The sequence below is a fragment of the Lactuca sativa genome, chromosome 1, assembly GCF_002870075.4.
Source record: "Lactuca sativa cultivar Salinas chromosome 1, Lsat_Salinas_v11, whole genome shotgun sequence".
Taxonomy (NCBI): domain Eukaryota; kingdom Viridiplantae; phylum Streptophyta; class Magnoliopsida; order Asterales; family Asteraceae; genus Lactuca; species Lactuca sativa.
Genome location: NC_056623.2, coordinates 14326196 through 14343481, shown reverse-complemented (window position 1 = coordinate 14343481; position 17286 = coordinate 14326196).

Genomic DNA, 17286 nt, shown 5'->3' with positions numbered 1-17286 from the left:
CTTACATAGAAAAGGGTTCTTATACACCACAAACAAACATACTAAACTATAATAGGTATAGTTAGGTTGCATATACATTACAAACATTATGATAGACTATAATAGGTATAGTTTATGTTCATTTACGTTACGAACTCATTACAAAAGGTTTTCATACGAAAAGGGGTACAAATACAAAGTACCGGTCTTAAACCAAAAGGGGTACATTACAAAGTACCGGATATCCTTATAAACGGGGTACGAATACAAAGTACCAGGTTTATACAAAAAGTGGTACATTACAAAGTACCAGATATTCTTATAAATGGGGTACGAATACAAAGTATCGGGTTTATACAAAAAGAGGTATATTATAAAGTACTGGATATTCTTATAAACAGGGTACGAATACAAAGTACCGGGTTTATACAAAAAGGGGTACATTACAAAGTATCGGATATTCTTATAAACGGGGTACGAATACAAAGTACCAGGTTTATACAAAAAGAGGTACATTACAAAGTACCGGATATTCTTATAAATGGGGTACGAATACAAAGTATCGGGTTTATACAAAAAGGGGTACATTACAAAGTACCGGATATTCTTATAAATGGGGTACGAATACAAAGTACCAGGTTTATACAAAAAGGGGTACATTACAAAGTACCGGTTAATCTTAGTATAGTTATAATGACTCACACGGGGAGTTAACAAAACTTAAAGTATACGGGATTTTATAAATCAAAAAGGGTTTTTATGTTGATTTAAAACCACTTTTAATAACAATAAATATAGATTTTTCTTGTACACTTTCGGTCTTGGTATTTGAGACCACATAACACAAAACTCACATGCACATCCAGTCTAGGGTTTTAAGACTACATATCGTTTTTATAAGGAAAATATTGGATTTTCTTGGTAACATACAACTCATTACAAAGATCGGCTTTTAAACTCTTACTTTCAAAAGCTTATGAACTCACCAACTTAATTGTTGACACTTTTTCAAAACTACTTGTATTCTCAGGAAATCAGTGAAACAGGAAAACTAACAGCATTTTGAGGATAGGACGTTAAATCGTCAAACAGTTCATTTTATCATCATAATGTAATTGATTTGAAACATGTAAACATATACTTTGGTGTAACTTTTTCAATTATATTTATGATGGTTGTATTTACTTTGAGCACTATTATACTCGTTGTTGTGATACTATACATGAAATCTGCCACCCCCGGACGTTTCTGCCATCCTTGGTTTGGGGGTGTGACAGTTTAACACCTATTGGATAAACGAATAATGTTTTATGCCTTACTAGCTCTTTTCTTTTATGAAAACTTCCATCAATTTATCTCTCTCTCTCTCTCTCTCTCAAACAAGAGTTAGAAGCTGCATGCATGCATTTGCTCTCTTTAAGTCATATTTTGATATGAACTTAAAGCTTAAGAGTTTTGACTAAGATCTTCATCAAGTTGAGTTCTTGTTGGTGTTTCCATCTAAGTAAGAGTTCTACTCCACATTCTACATCAACATTCAAGCATCCCCATGAGGATTCAAATTACTACAAAGGTTGCCATCTTTTTTTATTTATTCTGTGGTTGATGTTTTTCTTTTCAAACTTTGCAAGAAGATCTTTGGTGAGGTTTAAACTAGTTTATGTTATTCTAAAATTACAAAGTCTTCTATTGCTAAATCTTGAGTTTCTAAAACTAATTTTTGAATAAAAACCCAACATACACACACACACACACACACACACACACATATATATATATATATATATATATATATATATATATATATATATATATATATATATGGGTTAGGTTCAAATATAAATGATAGCTATTGTGTTGATGTGTAACAAAATTGTGTCCAATGGATGAAAAGAATGAAAAATTATGATCTTTGCCTATATATTATTAAAATGGAGTAACATGTATCATATAATAACATTAATATCTTTGTAAGGGTATAATAGACAATTTATATAAATTCAAATTTGCAAATTACTATATTTTTGCAATATTTTCTTGCTATTAATTCCTTTAAAATCAAATTTTAAAATTGATGAACATTCTTGAAGTTCATTTAAAAACCCGACATTCTTAAATGAATAATACTTTGTCATACTTGAATTCTTTATGAATGTTATAATCAATACTCTTGATTCTTTAAGAATTTATACTGAAACATTGAATAAATCGAAAGAATATGCTTTATTCTTTGAGAAGTATGTGAAATATTTTAAAATTTTCATGAGAATGAATATAAATTAAAAAAATTATTCTTGAAAGAATACATATCATCATTAAAAATTTCTAATATTTTAAAAGAAATTACATCAAACATGATGAAAAATATACTAATTTCTAACCATTTTCTCAATAGAATATAGTGCATTTTTTGAATATGCAAATTAAAAACCACTACATTGTTGGATGAATACAAAAATTAGAAGAGAAAAACCAAAGTTTATAAGCATAATTCTAAGATTCTCGGTAGAATGGAGAAATGCTAACAACAAAAAAGAATACATTTTGACAAGATTTAAGATTAATAAAAAACGAAGAACATGAGCTACATTTGTATACTTTAACATTACTTCTTGAAATCTAGTTGCATTGTAACGTCCCAATTTTCACAACCAAAAATTTTCATTTTTATTTAAGTAAATCTTCCCAATTATAACTCTGTTATGGAGAAAATCATTTATTCCAAATACATTTATAAAAATCAAAGTGATATTAAAGTGTAGGAATCTTCAGTGTTGTTGATGAATGTGTACAGTCATGCCTACACCTACCCATGATGACCGATGATACCTAAAACAATAAACAACTGGGTAAGCACAACGCTTACTGAGGTTCACCCAAAATACCCCTTATGATAAACATACAAGCATGCATCGGGTCCACTCAGCCATCGGGCTGTAATACCCAGGGTTTGTTGGCCTACCGCCTCAAGCCCACCGCTTTACCAGAGCCTCTGTGCCTACGACTTACAGCCGGCCCGCACCGGGTATCTTAGCCTACATCACAGAGCAGGGCCGCCTCTACCCACTACTACCATATACCGACATAAAACAATCAAGGATCAAGCAGGCACATAATACAGGCGGACATCATGCATACAACTCATTACCGCCTACTTGTCCTCCCACAACATGCATTCCTGCTACCTGCTAACCTCCATAAAATGCATAACCATAAGTGACCAGCGGTGAGATAGTCATTTGAACGGATGATCCTACTTTAGAGCCACAACCAAACAAGGAACATGCAAGAAAGCCTAGATCAAGAATTATCAGGCTATCCTACATCACCACAGACAATCCATAGGGCACTCCACCAGATGATAACCAACAAGTACAGATAGGCATACAGATCTACAGATCACTACCGTATAGCAACATCCTAAATACCAGGATACACATCTAGCAGATCACTACAGCATAGAAACATACCAACTACCAGGATACAAATATAACATATCCCTACAACATAGCAACATACCAACTACCCGGATAAAATCTAACAGATCACTATAGCATAACAACATCCTAATTACCACCAATCCAAGGAATGCATAACCGTATATACACAAAGGTGAGATAGTCACCCGGACAGGTGATCCTACTCTAGAACCACAACCAAACGAGGAACATGTAAAAGATCCTAGATCAAGAGTCCTCATTATATCCTACATGATTATATACAGTCCCTAAGGCATCCCTCTACTAACATATAACCAAAACTAGTGGGATTGCATTGGTTCCTTCAACCCACGGTACAGTGAGGCTAAACTCACCTTATAGTTTGGCGAATAGCTAAACAATACACCACTCCGAATACCAGCTCTACAGGTCACCTATTCAACAGATAGAGACCAAGGCTTAACTATAGCTCAACATATCCAAAATACCCTTAAGTCAAACTTGGTCAACCCTGGTCAAAGTCAAAGTCAACGGTCAAGGTCCGAAAGTAAATATTTCTTCCCAACAGAGTACGCCCTATGTACCAAGAGATTACGCCTAACATACTCTGATGTTGACCAAAAACGAGGTGCTGACCGTGTACGTGCAACATATCACCCAAGTACGCCCAACATACGCAGCCTAATCCCAAAACTCCATTAAGAGCTTATTCCATTAAGCCCTTACGTCCAAAACTCAGATCCAAGCCTAAAATGATGTCCTAAGTCATAAAGTTTCCAACTTTATGAATTTGCATGGCTATAAAGTGCTAAATGTCCAAAACCATAAGTTCTTAACCCAATAAGACCATTTAACACATGTATGGGTTACATATAACACTCAAGATCATATTTTTATGAATCACAACACTTTGAAATGTCTAAAAGGACGGCTCAAATGACTTAGAGTAACCCATACTCAGAATGCCAAGCTAATGGGACCAAAATGTTCACAACTTCAAGTCTAACAAGATCTTAAACAACTCATCACCAAGTTCATAGCTTTTTACCTTAAAACGATGCCAAATGGTGATGAGATTTTGGATATAAGGTGCCTCACTCTTCCAAGGTGGTCCTCTCTTCTATTCCTTCCTTCTAAATCACCAAAAGTACCCACAAAATCTCAAGAACACTCTCAAGGAGGATTAGGGTTCTAGATGTACGAAATGGAAAGTGGAGACTGAAGAGTGGATGAGAAATGAAGGGTTATTGATGTTTATATATGGACCAAACCCTAAAAATTAGGGTTTGAGGATCCTTTACGTACGCCCTGCGTACACGGTGTATGCCCAGGATACTAAGGTCCGCCCAAGTACGCCCAACATACATAACATACGCCCAACCTACTAAGTCTTTGACCAAAATCACCAAAATGCCACTATGGGCCATGTATACAATCTTTCTTATGCATATGGGTTAAAATTGAAAATACCTCATCATCGGGATGTAAGAAGTCCAGATCCAAAAGCTAGAGAGTAGCACCACCACTCCAATGGTCTTCCTTCTTCACCAAGAACACTAAAACGATAATCCAAGGCTTCAAAACACTCATACACACTTAGGGTTTCGAAATAAGGGCTAAGAGAGATGGAGGCTAGAGTTAAGAAGGGTCTTGAGGCTATAATGACTTTTAAATAAGGTGCAATTCCTAAAATTTAGGGTTTGTCTTCTACGTGCAAACATCGAACGTCCACATACCAACGCTTGACATTCCCTCCCAAATGCCTGGCGTTTGGGACCAAAAATGCAATATTATTAAAAACAAGGAAAAATGAGAATACCTAGAAACTGGCATTATAAATCTCCCCTACTTGAATCAGACTTCGTCCTCAAAGCCCACTGCTATAAACAAGTCTGGGTAGTGCTCCCTCATCTCAACATCTGACTCCCACGTCCACTCAGGTCCCTTTCGGTGTTTACATTGCACCTTCACTAGATTCACCACCTTATTTCGTAGAGTCTTGGTCTTCCTGTCAGGGATCACGATCGGTCTCTCCACATAGTTCAAGCATTCATCAACCTTAATGTTATCCAAATAAATAACCGCGGACTTATCGATCACACACTTCCGAAGCTGAGAAACATGGAAGGTGTTGTAGATTTGACTGAGCTCATTGCGCAAATCCAGTTGGTATGCAACTCTGCTCACCCGGGCAGAAATCTTAGATGGACCAATAAATCAGGGGCCTAACATGCCCCGCTTTCGGAATCGGATAACACCTTTCCAAGGTGACACCTTCAGAAGCACCAAGTCCCCCACCTGAAACTCGAGGTCCGAGCATCATCGATCTGCATAACTCTTATGTCAGCTTTGTGCGAATCGCAACCTATCGCGCACCTGTTGAATCAACTTTGTGGTCTTAAGAACCATTTCAGTACTTCCCATGACCCAATGCCCAACTTCGCCCCAATACACCAGGTTCCTGCACCTCCTCTCATACAACATCTTAAAAGGTGGTCGATAAACATTGGCATGTTAACTGTATTTGTATGAGAACTCGGCCAGTGGAAGATAAGTATCCCAAATCCGTCTAAAATCTAACACACACGCCTGGAGCATATCTTAGAGCATCCGAATGTCTGCTCACTCTGTCCATCGGTCTGGGGGTGGTTTGTTGTACTTAAGTACAATTGAGCACCCAACTCCGTGAGAAACTTCTTCCAAAACCTGGAAGTGAAACGAACATCATGGTCTAAAACCACTAAAACCGGCACCCCGTGCCGAACCACCACCTTTCGAATATAAATTTCAGGTAGCTTCTCAACGGATATACTCTCGTCAATAGGTATGAAATGTGCGCTCTTGGTCAATTTATCAATTATGACCCAAATAGAATCAACTCCATGTGTCGTCCTTGGCAGCTTTGTGATGAAATCCATAGAAATCTCTTCCCACTTCCACATAGGAATGGGTAATGGCTGCATCTTGCCATGGGGTCTCTGGTGTTCAGGCTCGACTTTCCTACAAGTCAAGCACCGCTCCACGAACCATGCTATCTTCCTCATCATATAGGGTCACCAATAACTCAACTTTAGATCTTGATACGTCTTCGTGGCCCCTGGATGAATATAAAGCTTGGACTTATGAGCCTCTTATAGAACTGTATGCTTCACCCCATCAATACTCGGAACTCAAACTCTGCCACACTGAGTCAACAACCCATGACTGTCTCTAAAAAATAAAGGAATCTGCCCCCTAATATGCTCTACCTTCCAATTCTCCTTTTTAGTCCCTCTAGTTGAGCCTTTTTGATCAAATCCAACAAAGGAGAAGTAATAACCATCCTCAGACAAATAACCCTGATAGGCCCACCCATTACCTTGCGGCTCAAAGCATCGACCACTACCTTGGCCTTCCCAGGGTGGTACTGGATCTCGCAATCATAATCCTTTACCACATCGAAACATCTCCGTTGCCGCATATTTAAATTCGGATGATCCATCAAGTACCTCAAACTTTTGTGGTTAGTGTAGATAGTACACCTAAATCCATACAGATAGTGCCTCAAAATCTTGAGGGCAAAAGCCACATCCCCCAACTCCAAATCATGAGTAGGATAATTCGATTCATGAGGCTTCAGCTGCCTCGAAGCATATGCAATCACATGTCCTCTCTGCATAAGAGAGTCTCCTAGACCCGAGATAGACACGTCAAAATATACCAAAAAATTATCCATGCCCTTGGGGAGTATGAGAATCGGGTGCTCTCATAATCTCTGCCTTAGAGTCTCAAAAGCCAACTGTTGATCAGGCCCCCACCAAAAAGTAACATTCTTCTTCGTCAAGTGGGTCAATGACACTGCAATCTTGGAGAAATCTTGGGTAAATATATGATAAAACCCTACGAGACCTAAGAAAATTTGAATCTCATATGGGGTCCTCGGGACCTCCCATCGCATCACGACCTCGATCTTGGCCGGATTGACCAATATACACCTCTGGTTGATGATGTGCCCCAAAAGCTGAAGATACCTCTTGGCTCTCGTAGCTGAACAGAGAGTTGGCCCATGCAAAGCACCCTCGCCAGGAATAACCAGTTCTCCCCCACTTGGGGTTCGAACTCTCACTAGCTGGCTCTCACAATCAATCATGGCTGTAACACCGTAAATTTCAAAACAATTTTTCGCAATTTATAAAAACACAAATCATTTAACATTCATAAAAACATTAATGTTTAAAACTCAATCCATGTTATATAAAATTCCCAAGATCTGATAACATAAAACTCCCATGTGTGTGTATTGATCAAGCCGGCGCCTTCCCACGGTCATCACTAGTACCTCAAACAAATAACACCAACACTGTATGCACAAAGCTTAGTGAGTTCCCCAAAATACAACACATAACACATATTAGCCACTCGAGGCTATAACTCTGTGGGTCCGTGGACCCTACTCTGTGAACCCTCTGGTTCTAACTCTGTGAACCTTCCGGTTCCAACTCTATAAACATGCACAACATAAATCACATAGAAATAAAGCAGTACAACACATAACATACATATAGCATACAAATACTCTGTCACATAACTCTGATTACCTACTCAAGGTAAAGTATAGTGAGAAGACTCACCTCACGTATCTCGCTAACTTGTAAATCCCGCAAATCACTCGCGCTCGATTCCCCGAGCTATAATCCTCCTATAACGCAATATATCTCTAATTAACACTTCACAACTAAGGTTGACTACCCCTATCAAGTCAACACTGGTCAACTCTGGTCAATGGTCAACGGTCAACTTTGACCGGACTCAGCGAGTGCATTATAGCGACTCGGCGAGTCTATACGTGCTCACTGACTCCCTAGGATCCTCTCTTGACACGTCGAGTACTTCCCTGACTCGACGAGTTCCACCTGGCATGAATCGCGGGGCCACCACGACTCAACTCGCCGAGTCTCAAGAACAACTCGGCGAGTTCCAGCTTGACTCAGTCCACCCGTCAACCCTCTCTGACTCTCCTTGACTCACTGAGTCAACCCCTTAACTCGGCAAGACCACTCGTTGAGTGGTTATGGACAATCTTCATGCTACTCGCCGAGTCTGTTCTTCGGACTCGGCGAGTCTATGCCATGCATAAACTCAAACTCACTCCTAAGGTCAGATCCGTTCCAATAACTCCTAGATCTAGTCCTTCCAAGCACATACATCACGTAAAGTTACAATCTTGGTGCTCATGCAAAGGTCCAAAGGCCTTATTTGATGATATGGTCTCTAGAATGCTATTCTAAGCTCATGGCCTCCATTAACACTCATAAAGGTTGAGGGAAAAGGGTCTCTGGACCTCTTTGGGTCTAGATCTAAAGCACCAACACAAGAAGAGGCCAATTACTCCATGGATCATTCCACAAAGAAACCCTAACTCTAAGATTTACACCAAGGACTGAGAAAGGAACGAATGGTTACCTCAAATGAAATCTCTGAGCTCAGAAATCACTGGATTAGCACCTTCTTTAGTCTCCTCTTGCCTTGATCCTCTTCTATGTGCAAAAACACCCACAAATAGTCAAGGATCTTCCTCTTCTCTCTCTCAAAACACTCAAAGACTCTTTAGGGTTCTCTTTGGGGTTGGTGGCCGCAAATGACGACCATAAGCCCCCTTAAATAGGTCTCATACCCTGGAAATTAGGGTTTCATTAAACAACGTGGACTCGCCGAGTCCGGACGCGAACCCGTGCCCAAACTGCGATCATACTCGGCGAGTTTGAGCTCCAACTCGCCGAGTCCCCTCACAAATCACCAAAATTATAAGAATAAAAAATACCTGGGAATCCAGGCTGTTACAATTCTCCCCCACTAGAACTAGCTTCGCCCTCGAAGTCTCGCTCTGCAAATAACTCCGGATGCTGCTCACGCTCCGGCTCCCAAGTCATCTCGGACCCCTTCCAATGCTGCCACTAAACCAAAACCAAGGTTACCTCCTTGTTCCTCAGAACCTTGATTTTGCCACTGGTATCTTAGCATAATTCAGGCTCGCATCCACCTGAATATCCTCTAATGGAACCACTGCCGACTCATCGGCTATACACTTCCGCAGTTGCGACACATGGAAAGTGTCGTATATCTGCCCCAACTCTGCTGGCAAATCCAAACGATAGGCTACCCGGCCTACCCTCACGATTACTCGGAATGGACCAATATATCGGGGCCCCAATTTTTCCCTCTTCCTGAATCGAATCACTCCTTTCCAAGGAGAGACCTTCAGGAGTACAAGGTCGCCGACCTGAAACTCAAGCTCGGACCGGCGTCTGTCTGCATAACTCTTCTGACGACTCTGAGCGGTCAACAACCTCTGTCTAACCTGCTGGATCTGCTCTGTCGTCTGAAGCATGATCTCTATACTGCCCATCACACGCTGTCCGACCTCTCCCCAGCAAATGGGGGTCCGACACCTCCTCCCATACAACAGCTCAAAGGTCGGCATACCAATGCTCGAATGATGGCTGTTGTTGTAGGAAAACTCTGCCAAGGGTAAGTACATATCCCAACTTCCCCCGAAATCCAACATACATGCCCAAAGCATGTCCTCGAGCGTCTGAATCGTCCGCTCACTCTACCCATCCGTCTGGGGGTGATATGCGATACTAAAATGCCGCCTAGTACCCAACTCCTCATGAAACTTCTTCCAGAATCTAGAAGTGAAACGTACATCCCGGTCTGAGACAATCGAGATCGACACCCCATGCCGAGATACCACTTCCCTCACGTACATCTCTGCTAACTTCTCTGCGAAAGAACTCTCGCTGATAGCAAGGAAGTGAGCACTCTTCGTCAACCTGTCCACAATCACCCAAATTGCATCAACTCCCCTAACAGTCCTTGGCAATTTGGTGATAAAATCCATGGTGATATGTTCCCACTTCCATTCGGGAACCTCCAACGGCTGCAACTTACCATGCGGTCTCTGGTGCTCGGCCTTAACCCTACGGCAAGTCAAGCACCTCTCAAATAACCATGCAACATCCCTCTTCATACAGGGCCACCAATACTCTTTCCTCAGGTCCAAATACATCTTAGTGGCCCCCGATGGATCAAAAATTTCGACCGATGAGCCTCTTCCATCAAAATGGTACGCGTTCCTCCCACAAACGGCACCCAGATACACACCTGGAATGTCATAAGCCCCCGACCATCAGTAACGAACTCTGAAATCAATCCAACAACTCGCTCTTTCTTCTGCATCTCAGGTTGCATAGCCTCGGCCTGTGCCCCACGAATGGCGTCCAACACTGGAGCTATCACGGTCAATCTCAAACATACATCCCACAGCGGGGTGCTCTCCGCCCTGCGACTCAGTGCATCGGCTACAACATTAGCCTTGCCTGGGTGGTACAGGATCTCACAATCATAATCCTTGACCACATCCAACCAACTTCTCTGACGCATATTTAGGTTGGGTTGATCCATCAAATACTTCAAACTCTTATGGTCCGTGTATATCGTACACCGAACCCCATACAGGTAGTGACGCCAAATCTTGAGGGCGAACACCACTGCCCCCAACTCTAGATCATGGGTGGGATATCTCGTCTCATGAGGCTTCAGCTACCTCGATGCATATGCTATCACATGCCCTCTCTGCATCAGCATCGCTCCCAACCCCAAGATCGATGCATCACAGTATACCACAAAGTCCTCCATCCCTTCCGGGAGGGCTAACACCGGGACTTCGCATAACCTTTGGCGAAGCGTCTCAAAGGAGGCCTGCTGCTCGGGGCCCCATGAAAAAGCGATACCCTTCCGGGTCAACCTGGTGAGTGGCACCGCGATCTTGGAGAAGTCCCTGATAAATCTCCGATAATAACCTACCAACCCTAGGAAACTCTTGATCTCGGAGGGTGACCTCGGCACCTCCCAACTCATCACCGCCTCAACTTTGGCCGGGTCGACCAATATCCCTTTCTGGTTAACGAGATGACCCAGGAACTGGACCTCTCGCAACCAGAAATCACACTTGGAGAATTTGGCATAAAGCCTCTCCGACCTCAGAACTCCGAGGATCTCCCTCAAATGCTCCTCATGCTGCTCTCTAGATCTCGAATATACCAAAATTTCATCGATGAATACAATCACTGACCGATCCAGCATTGGCCTACACACTCGATTCATGAGATCCATGAACACTGTCGGGGCACTGGTGAGCCCGAAAGGCATCGCCACAAACTCGTAATACCCATAACGCGTCCTGAAAGCTGTCTTCTGGATGTCCTCATCTCGCACCCTCACCTGATGATATCCAGACCTCAAATCGATCTTGGAGAACCAAGATGCTCCCTGTAACTGATCGAACAAATCGTCGATCCTCGGCAATGGGTAACGGTTCTTGACCGTCAGCTTGTTCAACTCCCGGTAATCAATGCACATCCGGTGTGAACCATCCTTCTTCTTGACAAACAGAATAGGCGCTCCCTACGGCGAGCTGCTCGGCCGAATAAACCCCTTCCTCAGCAGCTCCTGAAGCTGCGAGGATAACTCTTGCATCTCTGGAGATGCAAGGCGATAAGGCACCTTAGCGATAGGCGCAGCCCCTGGAACCAAATCAATACTGAACTCCACTTGCCTCACAGGAGGCACACCCGGCAACTCCTTTGAAAATACATCCGGGAACTCATGCACTATCGGAACCTCCTCAACTGACCTCGGTCTCTCGGGATCCACCCGTGTATCCATCACATACGCTACAAAACCCTTACAGCCCTGCTGTAGACACTGCCTCACCCAAGCGGCCGAACAAAACACTGGTCCAGAACATGTACCCTCGTCGTACACCGTAAGAACTCCCCCACTAGGGTCTCGTATGGTCACCAGCTGTCGCTCGCAGTCAATAACCGCACCGAATCGGCTCAACCAGTCCATGCCCACAATGACACAGACATCACCCATCGATATAGAAATCAAATCAATCGGGAACTCAACACCGAAAATCTCTAACACGCATCCCCGGAGAACCTCCGTGGCATATATCACCCTCTCGTCAGCTATGGAAACTCTCAGAGGCCGACTCAATGCCTCGCGACTAACACTGATATGCTGACTAAAGGCCAAAGACACAAAAGACCGACTCGCACCCGAGTCAAATAACACTAATGCAGGTACAGAATTCACAAGGAAAGTACCTACGCATAACATAATATAAGCATAATATCTCAACATCAAAATAAATACATGAAAGAATACATACCAGCCACGACATCGGGCGCTGCGCGGACCTCCTCCGCGGTCAACTGAAAGGCTCTCTCTCGTGCCCTCGGTGCCTCGGCCTTCACTGGCCGACTCTCGGTAACTCTGATGGCGGCAGGGGCAGATCCCTGAGGTGCTCCCTGAGATGATCCTCGCAATTGCGGACACTCTGCCTTCCGGTGTCCGGTCTAGTTGCAGTGGAAACACACTGCAAACCCCTTGGGGCAGTCCTTGGCCATATGCCCCTCCTTGCCACACTTGTAGCAAGATCCCTCTCTACAGACTCCATCATGACCCTTGTCGCACTTCCCACAAGTGCGGCCCTTCTGGCTCCCTGATTTGGGATCAGCGGGCTTGGCCCTCTTGGCTACCGGCTGAGACTGCACCGGTCGCCGATCCCTCCCCTGAGACTCCGCCTCCTCCCTGGCCTGAGTCTCTAGCTCAATCTCCCTCTTCCGGGCATTTACCTGAAGCTCGGAAAATGTCCGGTACGAGGAGTTCGCCACGAACTCCTGAATGTCCCGCCTCAAAATACTCAAATATCGGCTCATACGTGCCTGCTCAGTGGACACGTGCTCAGGGCAGAACATCGCCCTCTCGTGGAACATCCTGGTAATCACCGTAACAGACTCAGTACCCTACTTGAGGGTCAGAAACTCCTGGGCCAAACGCTCCCTCTCCACCTGGGGAACGTACTCATCTCGGAACATGGTAGTGAACCTCTCCCAGGTCACCGCAGCAAGCTCAGCAGGCGTAAAGTGCGTCGTCACAAACTTCCACCAGTCCTTCGCTCCCAAGCGAAGCTGGTTCAGCGCGAACCGAACTCTCAAATGCTCAGGAGATGAGCAAGTGAAGAAACACCCCTCTATGTCATAAATCCATCTCATAGCCGCCACCGGGTCCTGGGTCCCATCAAACTCCGGCGGTTTTGTTTTGCTGAACTCTGGGAACAGCAACGCATCACCACCCTGTGGCCTCGCGGCAGCAATAGCTACGGTGGCCGCTGCAATAGCAGCCTCAGAAAGAGCAGCATAAAGCTCATCGAAAGTCTCAATCAACATGGTCTTAATAGACTCGAACATATCTGGTATCTCTGCCCTGATGGCCGCAGCCACCTCCTCATGGATGATCCGGCGGATCTCCTCATCACTGGCCCCACTGCTCTCAGGCATAAGATGTGTCCTCACCATAATCTACCTCTGAAATACAACATACGATAAATTAGAATCCATTCGAGCATACTCACACTCGACAACTCATTCCTCCTTGATTCTTGGTATTCCAAAGATTCTTACTTGGGCTGTACTCCGCCCCGGTGCTTTCAGTAGTACGGGCCCAATACTAATGTCTGCACCGTATCAGAATACACCCCAAGTCCTCCTTTTCGGATCCCAAATTCCAAGTACTCTATCATGCATAATCCACTCTCTAACAGATCTCTCATAAGCCCCTCGCTGCTACCTACTCACTCTCAAGCATCTCATAGCAGCTCACCTCTTCCTAGGCTAAGGCATCACAAATCAGGCCACTCTAGTCCTAATAGGAGTACCTAGCCTACTCTATCATGAGAATACATCATATCAATATCAATATCACATAACATGAGGGTATTTTGGGAAATCACCGTTCGGGCGCGGACCAATCTTACACACAACTCTGCTCTGCGTTTTTCCAAAAATCTTTTACTCTTTTTGAAAATACCTCTCAAATCCTCAGTTTGAGTTCAAATACGCCCGAAGGTGTACTCGAATCCCTCAAACCAAGGCTCTGATACCAACTTGTAACACCGTAAATTTCAAAACAATTTTTCGCATTTTATAAAAACACAAATCATTTAACATTCATAAAAACATTAATGTTTGAAACTCAATCCATGCTATATAAAATTCCCAAGATCTGATAACATAAAAATCCCGTGTGTGTACTGATCAAGCCGGCGCCTTCCCACGGTCATCACTAGTACCTGAAACAAATAACACCAACACTGTAAGCACAAAGCTTAGTGAGTTCCCCAAAATACCACACATAACACATATTAGCCACTCAAGGCTATAACTCTGTGGGTCCGTGGACCCTACTCTGTGAACCCTCTGCTTCTAACTCTATGAACCTTCCGGTTCCAACTCTATAAACATGCACAGCATAAATCACATAGAAATAAATTAGTACAACACATAACATACATATAGCATACAAATACTCTGTCACATAACTCTGATTACCTACTCAAGGTAAAGTATAGTGAGAAGACTCACCTCGCGTATCTCGCTAACTTGCAAATCCCGCAAATCACTCGCGCTCGATTCCCCGAGCTATAATCCTCCTATAACGCAATATATCTCTAATTAACACTTCACAACTAAGGTTGACTACCCCTATCAAGTCAACACTGGTCAACTCTGGTCAATGGTCAACGGTCAACTTTGACCGGACTCGGCGAGTGCATTAGAGCGACTCGGCGAGTCTATACGTGTTCACTGACTCCCTAGGATCCTCTCTTGACACGTCAAGTACTTCCCTGACTCGACGAGTTCCACCTGGCATGAATCGCGGGGCCACCACGACTCAACTCGCCGAGTCTCAAGAACAACTCGGCGAGTTCCAGCTTGACTCAGTCCACCCGTCAACCCTCTCTGACTCTCCCTGACTCACTGAGTCAACCCCTTAACTCGGCAAGACCACTCGCTGAGTGGTTATGGACAATCTTCATGCTACTCGCCGAGTCTGTTCTTCGGACTCGGCGAGTCTATGCCATGCATAAACTCAAACTCACTCCTGAGGTCAGATCCGTTCCAATAACTCCTAGATCCAGTCCTTCCAAGCACATACATCACGTAAAGTTACAATCTTGGTGCTCATGCAAAGGTCCAAAGGCCTTATTTGATGATATGGTCTCTAGAATGCTATTCTAAGCTCATGGCCTCCATTAACACTCATAAAGGTTGAGGGAAAAGGGTCTCTGGACCTCTTTGGGTCTAGATCTAAAGCACCAACACAAGAAGAGGCCAATTACTCCATGGATCATTCCACAAAGAAACCCTAACTCTAAGATTTACACCAAGGACTGAGAAAGGAACGAATGGTTACCTCAAATGAAATCTCTGAGCTCAGAAATCACTGGATTAGCACCTTCTTTAGTCTCCTCTTGCCTTGATCCTCTTCTATGTGCAAAAACACCCACAAATAGTCAAGGATCTTCCTCTTCTCTCTCTCAAAACACTCAAAGACTCTTTAGGGTTCTCTTTGGGGTTGGTGGCCGCAAATGACGACCATAAGCCCCCTTAAATAGGTCTCATACCCTGGAAATTAGGGTTTCATTAAACAGCGTGGACTCGCCGAGTCCGGACGCGAACCCGTTCCCAAACCGCGATCATACTCGGCGAGTTTGAGCTCCAACTCGCCGAGTCCCCTCACAAATCACCAAAATAATAAGAATAAATAATACCTGGGAATCCGGGCTTTTACAATGGCCCGATTGAGGCCCGACCAATCCATTCCGATAATAACCTTCGATCCTTGCAGAGGAATCGACACAAATCAATAGAGTATCTCTCGCTGAACAGGTTCAAAACAAACCCACAATGAACCTTCGAAGCACTCACAGAACGATCCTTATCAATCTCGACCTCCAATGGGTAATCCAAAATCCTGGGAGCATCGCGGAACTTCTTGCTAAGCGCAAGAGATACAAAGGATCAGGTAGCACCCGAATCAAACAGAACATGAGCAGTCATACCATTGACCAAAAAGGTCCCTATATAAGATCATATATAATCATGTGCATAAATAAGGAAAGTAACAAAAGATATGAATAACACACATACCAGTAAACACATCCCATGTTGTGCGGTCCTCACCTATGGTCAGGTAAAAAGCCCTGCTCCTCACTACAGGTGCTTCCGCCTTGCCCTGACGACCATCAGTAATTTGCAAGGTGACTGATGTAGGTGTCGCCACTTTCCTTCCTGTCAATCTCGGACAATCAACCTTTTATGGCCAGTTTGATTGTAATGAAAGCAAATCCGAGCACTCTGGAGGCAGTCCCTACGCATGTGACCCGACTGACCACAACCAAAACACACAGAACCTAACGTTCGATATATCCTAATGTGCGGCTTTCTGCACTTTCCACATCGGCTACGATCCTGTTGGCCCATGGTGCGTGACTCATATGTCTTGGGCCTCTTAGCCTAGCCCACTGATGTATGTACCTGCTCCGGATTTTGATTCGACCAAAGCTCCAGCTCAATCTCCCGCTCACGGGCTCTCTCGATGTAATGATAAACTCCCTGATGTCATCCCTCAACATGTAATGATACCTCGTCTTCTTCATCTCATCATTTTCATCGTACTACTGGACCAACAAAGCTCTTTCTCTCTAAACTTAGCTGTGATCTATGCCACGGTCTCAGTAGTCTGGAGAAGGTCCTAGAACTCCCTCGCCGGCTATTACACATCGATAGCTTGTGCAAACTCCCTCTGGAACCTCGAAAAAAAATCCTCCCACGTCATGACTGCCACAACCGCAGTCCCTACAGCTCAACCAACCTCATCCCACCAGTCATGTGTCCGGTCCCTTAACAGGAAGGATGAAAACCCCACATTTTCCTACTCAGGGAAAAGCTCGTCCGTTCAGCATTCTCCATGTCAG